At 38.9% G+C, this 8,574-nt stretch overlaps 1 long non-coding RNA gene across 1 annotated transcript; it reads left to right on the forward strand.

Moving 5' to 3' along the window:
* Window positions 1–244: 244 nt before the first annotated feature.
* LOC113956066 lies at window positions 245–2,031 on the forward strand. Its single transcript, XR_003530735.1, has 3 exons — window positions 245–373; window positions 468–539; window positions 1,985–2,031. It is a non-coding gene; the product is annotated as an uncharacterized LOC113956066 (long non-coding RNA).
* Window positions 2,032–8,574: the final 6,543 nt, after the last annotated feature.

Below are 8,574 nucleotides of genomic sequence, written 5' to 3' on the forward strand. Positions count from 1 at the left end.
GTGTAAAAATGAAGTTTGCATAGGTCATCATAAAGCTGATGCTTCCTAATTTTACAGACTAGATGATCTACTTCTACTCTAACCTTCACACAGACTCCTGAGATTCTTGCTAGAGGGAAATATAGGAATAGATTTTTTTACCTGTCTGCATCCTGTAATGAACCAGCTGAAGCGTTTGAACCTTTTTCCTTCAGTTCCTGTAAACCCAGCTGCTGTTAACTGGATTCACCTGGCCAGCAGTACTGGGGGAACACACAACTGCTGGCAAGACCTCCAAGGGGCTGGGGGAAAAAGATTCTGCTACTCTGCTTCTCCACTGGTGTCATCCCTGAGCTGAGGCTACAGGTGCTGGAGCTGGCCATGTATTCCACAGGTGGGATACTGCTAAAGACCATCAAAATGGTTTTGAGATGTGCAAGATTTGGAAACAAAAGCCAGCTAGTTTCTCTGCTTTTTCTCTTGTACAGATCCTACCCCAAAGCTATAGTTACTTCTTGGTGACCTCACTACAATGACAAAGCTGCCACTAGTGCTCTGAGGTGTGTTCTTTACTCCATAAGCATGGTCTTATTCCCTCCCTTTTTAATTTTTACAACATGATTGGATCTCTTAGAAGTTTCCCACATTCCACATTCTTACTTTGTCAAACTAATAAGTACCGTTTTAATCACTTCCATATCTCTGAGCATCCATATCCTGATAGGTGCTAAAGAGAAGAGTATAAAAGAATGGCTCCTTCTCTGAAGAGCTTGAAGCACCTACTTTACAAATTGTACTAAAAGAACTTGTAAATGACACATATTGAATTTTTAACCCTTATACTTCACCCATATCAATTTTATATCAAGTCTTTCTTTGATACTGATCCACAATTCCTTTTTAATAAAGTGTCTTCTTGACAATGTCTCTTATCTCAGATAATTGACAGCTCCTTTGTACAATCTGTATATTTTTGCAAAGTATTATATCACTAGGAAAAAGAGAATGACTTAAAGCAACTTAGGTAAACTAACAAGAGAAACAACAGCTCCGAAGAACCGACTTTACAAACAACAGACTTTTGGAGAGACACCAGATTTCACGAAGATTAAAATGGAGTGAGACACTATGGTATACACTGATAACATACAGTGTTAAAGCCTTAGAGAACAAATGACTGGGGAGCTACTGTAATAAGATGCAATTAGAGGGATATTTTAAATTTCTTATTACTAGGTATGAATTTTAAGAGAGAATCTGACCAAGAATTATGACTCAGATCGCTGAGAGAGCACTGTATTTAATCTCCTGAGTGAATTTGAAATAATGACTTATTGTTTGTCACCCAGATTTTGTTAACAAAGTAAATAAACTGCATATTTTTAAAAATCTCATCTATTTTTCTCATCTCTCAAATGTCTTTTTAATTTTAAAATTAAATATTTTAGAATTGCAAATACTGTTTTTAAAAATGCATTTTAATGTTCTAATAAAATAAGCTACTGATTACACTAGTCCAGGTGTTCAGAACTGCTTAGACATCTCCATAGAGCACGGCAGTGTGCCATATCATCATATTCTATCTTTTGTCTGGCTCATTTTGTTAACAGAACATTTCAATAATGTACAAAGAAAAAGCTTCTATGTTTCACTTTATTTCATTCATTGCTGTTCTTATCCACACAGGAATTACAGTTTTTATCTGAAGGTGTTACGTGGGAGGCGATGAAGGGCCCAATGAACCTGTTTTATTCCCTTTCTTCCCACTTGTGGTAACAGGTCATATTAGGGTTTAGCTGGAAGAAGAATCTGAGCGGCCTCGCTTTAACAGGATAATTACAGTGCCATAGCTATGCTGATATAACTCCCCCATGTGGATACTCTATTTCAAGGATAAAAAATATTTTATTCTTGTATAATTACTCTGCGTTTTAATTCTGTCTGAACAATTCCCTATGAAGGGAAGCATATCAATGTATCTACAAAGTTTCATTTCTTCTTGCAGTCCAACTCTCTCAGGGGAACCTGAGATGCTGGGACGGCACCAAGTCTCCCCCGTACTTCAGTCAAGGGAAGAGCATGATCTGTCATCTAGTCTGGCCAAAGAGCCCTCCCCACAGAGAAGAAGGAGATTGAAAATGGAGTACCATGAAATATTTCAATAGTACTGAGTTAGTAGCAAATATCTGAGCCCTTTCTAATAACTAACGGTGTGAAACAAGGCTGCGTTCTTGCACCAACCCTATTCACAGTCTTTTTCAGCATGATGCTCCAAAGGGCCACGGCAGCCCTCGAGGATCAGGACGGTATCTACATTCGATACCGTTCTGATGGAAGCCTTTTCAACCTAAGGCGACTGAAGGCCCACACTAAGACCTTAAACCATCTTATCCAGGAGCTGCTTTATGCTGATGACACCGCCCTTGTTGCCCACACAGAAGCAGCTCTGCAGCGTTTAACATCCTGCTTCGCAGAGGCTACTGAGCTCTTTGGGCTGGAAGTCAGCTTAAAGAAGACAGAAGTTCTCTATCAACCTGCACCTCAGGAAGTCTTCCATCATCTCCATATCACCATTGGCCAATCAGAGCTCAAATGAGTCCAGCAGTTTAATTACCTAGGCAGCCTCATCTGGTAAAATGGTAAGATTGACGGAGAGATAGACAACAGGTTAGCAAAGGCATACAGTGCTCATAAAAGAGTTTGGCGAAATAAACACCTGAAGAAATGTACGAAGATCAGTGTTTACAGAGCCATAGTTCTGTCTACTCTCTTATACAGATCTGAATCATGGGTCATCTACCGCCACCACCTGCGTCTCCTAGAACGCTTCCATCAACACTGTCTCCGCACAATCCTAAACATCCACTGGTCAGATTATGTGACCAATACATCTGTTCTAGAACAAGCAGCAATCACGAGTATTGAGGCCATGCTGCTGAGAACACAGATGTGCTGGGCATGGTACGTCTCAAGGATGAAGGACCACCGCCTACCTAAGATCTTGCTTTGTGGTGAACTTGCCACTGGCTGCCGCAAGAGAGGAGCCCCGAAGAGAAGATACAAGGACTCCCTGAAACAACATCTCAGCCTTGGCCATATTGATCACCATAACTGGTCTACTCTGGCCTCCAATCGGGAGGCCTGGAGACACACCATCTATAACGCTGCTGATGCCTTTGGGAAAGCACGCAGGATCACTCTTGAGGAGAAAAGACAATGCAGAAAGAATCGTGCCTTGCAGAATATACCACCTAAGGAGTCTTTCTGCTGTGCCTTTTGCAACCGGACGTGTCTATCTTGTATTGGCCTTTTTAGCCACCAACGCGCTTGCAACAAGGGTGGGTAGAGCCCTCCCCAAATCTTCGTTTGCGAAGCCCAGCCATGATGAAATATGTTAAATGTCAGCCTAAATTGAAAAGATGAATTTTCACTTGGTTAAATGTCTAGATTAACATTGGAACTTTCATTTTTAAAGTTGTTTGGGGTTTTTTGTTTGGTTTTTGTTGTTTGTTTGTCTGGGTTTTTTTCTAGTGAACAGTTGAAAACTATGCTTTTTGTTTTCCTGTTAGGTAAAGCCTAGGCGGGCCCAATTACAGATTTAGCTGAACTGAACAAAATGTAGTTTAGAGACAGAAGGAAGGTTAACATCACAGAAACTACTTGCTTTTTAAATCATATAAATGCTTTTCAAGTTCTTTTCCACAACAGATCTAAGAGGCTGCATACAGATAGATCTGTCTGTACAAGTTTCCCAGTGTAGGATGTTTTCTGGACTTGCAATCAATTTCCACACTTTCACTTTATGTAACAAAAAGATAATGCATTAAAAAATGAAAAAATAGGTTAATTTATATAATTGAAAAGAAATAGATAAGTTCTAGTCTTTCTTTTCTCTCTTAGAAGGAGTGAAACTCCCATGTGGTGTTAGATTAAAAAAAAAAATCGCTCTAATTTATCTAGAAATAGCATAAAAGGTTTTCTATTGCTGCCATGACAAATAGTGAGGATAATCTGGGGCTGCCTAATCATACGTCACTCACTGACCAAAAATATGTTTTTTGTCATCAGCATGGAAAGAAATTCTCAATGTTAGTAGCAGAGTCCTTACCACAGCCTGAACACAAACAGTTCAGTCCACAGCATCTGAACTTTCCAAATCAGCAAGACAGAACTATTTTTAGATTTAAAGCTATTTTGTAGCTTTTTTCTTGAGTGAAATTTTTAAGAAGAAAGTGCCTTGGTTACTGCTTTGCAGCTTTACACTTCAGTTACTAAAGTGTCACAGGTTTTAGAGACCATGTGAACATTCCCTTGAAAGGTATGAAAATACTCCTGGATGACTTCTAAACAACAGACTTAAGGGCAGACACTTAGCTTGTTTAAATCAGTATCACTCCATTTAAGTTAATGGAACTATGCCAAGATACCAACTTTCATCTGACATGGTCTATTTTTTGCTTCCAACTACTCTTTCATGGAGATAGAGAACAAAAGGGTTTCAGAAGAGATCTGGGTACAGACTGACCTCCTTGAGCCTGACTGATGCTATAGAATGGAACTTTAGCTGATGAACCAAATGCTGCATCACATTTCCTCCAACAACAATCTGAAATAATGATCTGTAGGTTCTCGCTGTTGCCAGCACTTTTAAAATGTTTCCCCTTGTGCCTCAACAGTTGAAATCCCAGGAAGTTAAATTAGCTTGCAAATTTGACTGAATTAACACCTGCTCATTCAAAACACATTTTAACTACAGGAAGGAATTCTTCACTCTCATTTGGAACAGCAAAAAGAAAAAACAACTCACCACCGAACACAGAAATTATGGCCAATTTCAAGGCTCTGCTGGAATACAGAATTAAGCCATAGCATAGCGTGTGGTTGCTGTTCCATCCTGTTTTCTACTGATTCGAGTACACAAGCAGACCTAGACTGGAAGCAAATTTATAATTTTCCATGTTTCTGTTGAAAAATAGTCAAATATGCCCAAATATCTTCTCTCAGGTGATGTGAAACTAATTGAGAAATAGAAATTAATATCACATTAAGAGTTTCTGCTTCCATTTTGTTTTCTTATATGCCTGTACATTGATACACATAATACTGTGATATACTGCATGCAAAGCAGTGGGAAACATAACATTCAAAAAAAGTTTCTTCTGATGCTGTGAATTCTGTCAAAACTGGTTTTAACCTGGCTTTGCAAACATAAAAAGATATAAGATTATATATTATAGGTAATATACGTTACACCAATATTAAAATTATTCTAGAGAGGTTAAGAATATTTCATTTTTATTTTATAATTATGAACCTGAAAATGTGTTGCTACTGGAATTGATAAAATTCTGGAAGACTTAATGTACTTCAAATGTACTTAACTTTTATTGTTAGTTTATTGCATTTTTGTAAAGGAACAAAGGAATGTAGTCTCTTTGTTCAGAAAACCTAAAATTGAGATTGAAATCTTGGTGACTTAGGAACTCATAAAAAAAAAAGGAGAAATTCAGATTTACAGACCTGTTGTGAAGCTGGTGTTGTAACTCTCTACACGTCCTCAGCTGGGGTTGTGACGTGAGGATGGCAGCTGATAGGCCACAAGACCATGGCTGGAATCAAGGCAGGAAGAAACTGGCACTAACACCTCCTATGTACCTAGGAAGTGCCATAGCAATTAGGACTGTGGCAGTTTTAATATTAGTGTCTCCCTTGTGAATATGTATTTTTAGCCATGAACATTTAAAGAAGAGGAAGCAGATTTCCTGTTTGCCAGACAGCCTTAGCTGACAAAGATGATACTTTAGCAGCTGCATTTGAAATACCAAAGAAAACCCCACGAAAGAGGCTACACCTGAAAAAACAGGCACAAGAGCTTTTAAATGCACTGTGTATTCATTTGTCATGAGTTAGTATTATACACCATATCTTTTCTCATTCCTAATTTAAGGAATTGTATGATCTTCCTATAAACACATCCTTGGATGAGGGCAGTGGTGCCCTGACACACACAGCAATCATTCTCTCACTGTCGAGTCTCAGCATCACAGATTCCAGGAATGCACCACTGGACCCCTCACATCCACCAACACACACCTAACTGGATTCACAGAAGCACCTGATCTTGAAAACAGTCCCTTAATTTTAAAGTCATTCACTGTTGTGAACATAAAAAGGAACTTAACTGAAGTTAACTTTTAGTTATTGATAATAAATATTTCAAGCTACTTTACTAAAGTTTTATCAAGAGAGCGACACATTCATAATTATGCTACAAATATATTCTGTGTATATACATAGCTTATGCAATATTTTTACTGGAAATTTTCCTGCTGCTTTAATTTTGTGCCAGCTCTTTATGGAGCCCTGTACTAACTATTGTCAAGGGAACTGTTTGTATTTAGTTCCCTGTAGAAGGGGGTGAGGATTACACTAAGACTTTAAGAAGTGGAGAGATAACAAAGAAAAAAGGCAATAAAGAAGAGACATGGGAAAAAATAGAACATCCATAATCTTGTAGTTCTCAACCTTTTAAATCAGTCAAATAAGGATGAACAGTAATACATTCTAAGATCAATAAGAAGTGAATTTGGGAAGGCTGCACCTTACAGAACTGGAACAGCCACTTCTTATGAAAACTTTTATAGTCCATGGCAAGTTTCTGAAACAACTTAATAAACAATGAACAAAAGTTCAGTGTTTCTGAGTTTTGGACTGTGTCATAGCAGCTAACATTGTGTTAGGTACTGTGGTGCTTGGGAAGTACAGTCATAGGGCTAGTATAAAATCTCACCATGAAGACTCTACTTTTCCATGCTACAACTGCAGCACAGCATCACACGGTCCCATCAGGCTGCTGACTGCAGCATTACACGAGCACACCACAAACGCTGAACCTCTCCATCATGAATATCAGAAATGATGTTTATACCAGTAACTAATGTTTAACCCCCCATAATGAAACATACTTTTTTTCCCTGATAGGTTTTTGAAGACATCAAAACCTCAATACACTTACAGCCCCCGAATAATCTGTTGCCTAAGTCAAGCCTGGAGAGCAGTGCAAATCTCTTCCTAGTCAGAGGAGCCGATCAGATGATCCCACAAAGGATCCTGTTGCCCACAGAAAATCGCCTGGCCAGTGGTGCACTGACTCATATGATTCAGGGAGAGCACTTAACCTGTGTGGGTTTCTTGGACAATAAAAGCTTGAGGGGTTTACTGTGCCAGCACAACAAATTTAGTAAAGAGTCACAGTGCCTCTGCCCTCTGCTGCCAGTTTTCAGTCCCATAGTGCAAGAACTTCCATTGAAACACTTGAAATTTGAAAGCTGTAGGAGACAAAAAACATGCACTGTAGGGATACCAAACAGTGACAGGGGTGAGAGGACTCTCCTAGATACTCTTGGGACAAATACAGGGGATCCAGCTGGCATTAGACCTGCAGTGCTCAAGACAAGAGACAACTAAATCTCAAACAACAGTTCCAGTCATGGAAGTAAAAGAGGGAAGATGTAGTTAGACAGAGAATAGTGACATGATGGAGTGACAACTTGCTCTGGAAAGAGGGAAGAGAACGTCAAAATTGACATAGGAGCTGTAAGCCTGAATGACAGGGAAGATGCTGAAGCTGCTGAAGCTGCTGATGGACATGTAACAGTAGATGTCAGGAAAATGAGGTGCACCTGTGAAGAAGAGTTAGATCTAAGCCAATGTATGAAATGCAGCTAAAGCAGAACAAGGATATAGGAATGGTAAGACCATGTTAAAACCTAAGGCAAGAAGGCCTTCTCCAGGGACCAAGGGGGAGAGGAACAGAAATAGACTCAGAAATAGGAAGAAAATTTTGATATCCACTTAGAAAAATATGAAAAGTAGAAGTTATATTTTTCTGTCCTGAATTGTTAAATACATTATAGATAACCTTATTTAAAGAATACAGTTTTGTTATCTACTGAATTCTTGTCAAAATTATTTTGGGACAGCCAGATATCAGGTAACCCTCACTGAAGTCCCATACAGAAATGTGCTTAACACATCATAACATATTAATGCTGAGAAACTATCTGGATGGTGATCTGAGGACATTGACCTTGGATGCCTTAGCTGATGCTCCAGAGGCATGTATAGGTCATTCTGAGTTTGACCCTGGGAGGTCTAAATGCCACTGTAGTGGACATCTGGAGCAAAAAAAAAAGACAGGTGCTGGATCTATATGATATTTTGAAAAGTGACAGAAACATAGAGGAAAATAATGGAATTCTAGCAGCATGGGGCTCAGTGCCCATATCTCTAATTGCAAATACAAACCTTGGGGATAGAGAATTGCTCAGCTGTGGACTTAATGCTAGACAAACAATAGAAAAGGAGGAGGAATCCCAAGAAACCTGAATCACAGCAGGGTTGAGATAACACTAGGGGAGAAAGTCATTAATGAAAATTGTTGTTCCAATATATGTACCTTTCAGCTGAAAATAAATTCCTTCCCAACTTGTATTCATTGCTTGTCTGACATGTGTTTAGTTTTACTTTTTGCTTTGTTCTTTCTCAAGTGTTAAAAGTTAAAAATACTTGAAGCCCGGTGAACACAAACTGTGG

This window comes from Corapipo altera, unplaced genomic scaffold, assembly GCF_003945725.1.
Source record: "Corapipo altera isolate COAL_440 unplaced genomic scaffold, ASM394572v1 212, whole genome shotgun sequence".
NCBI classification, from domain to species: Eukaryota; Metazoa; Chordata; class Aves; order Passeriformes; family Pipridae; genus Corapipo; species Corapipo altera.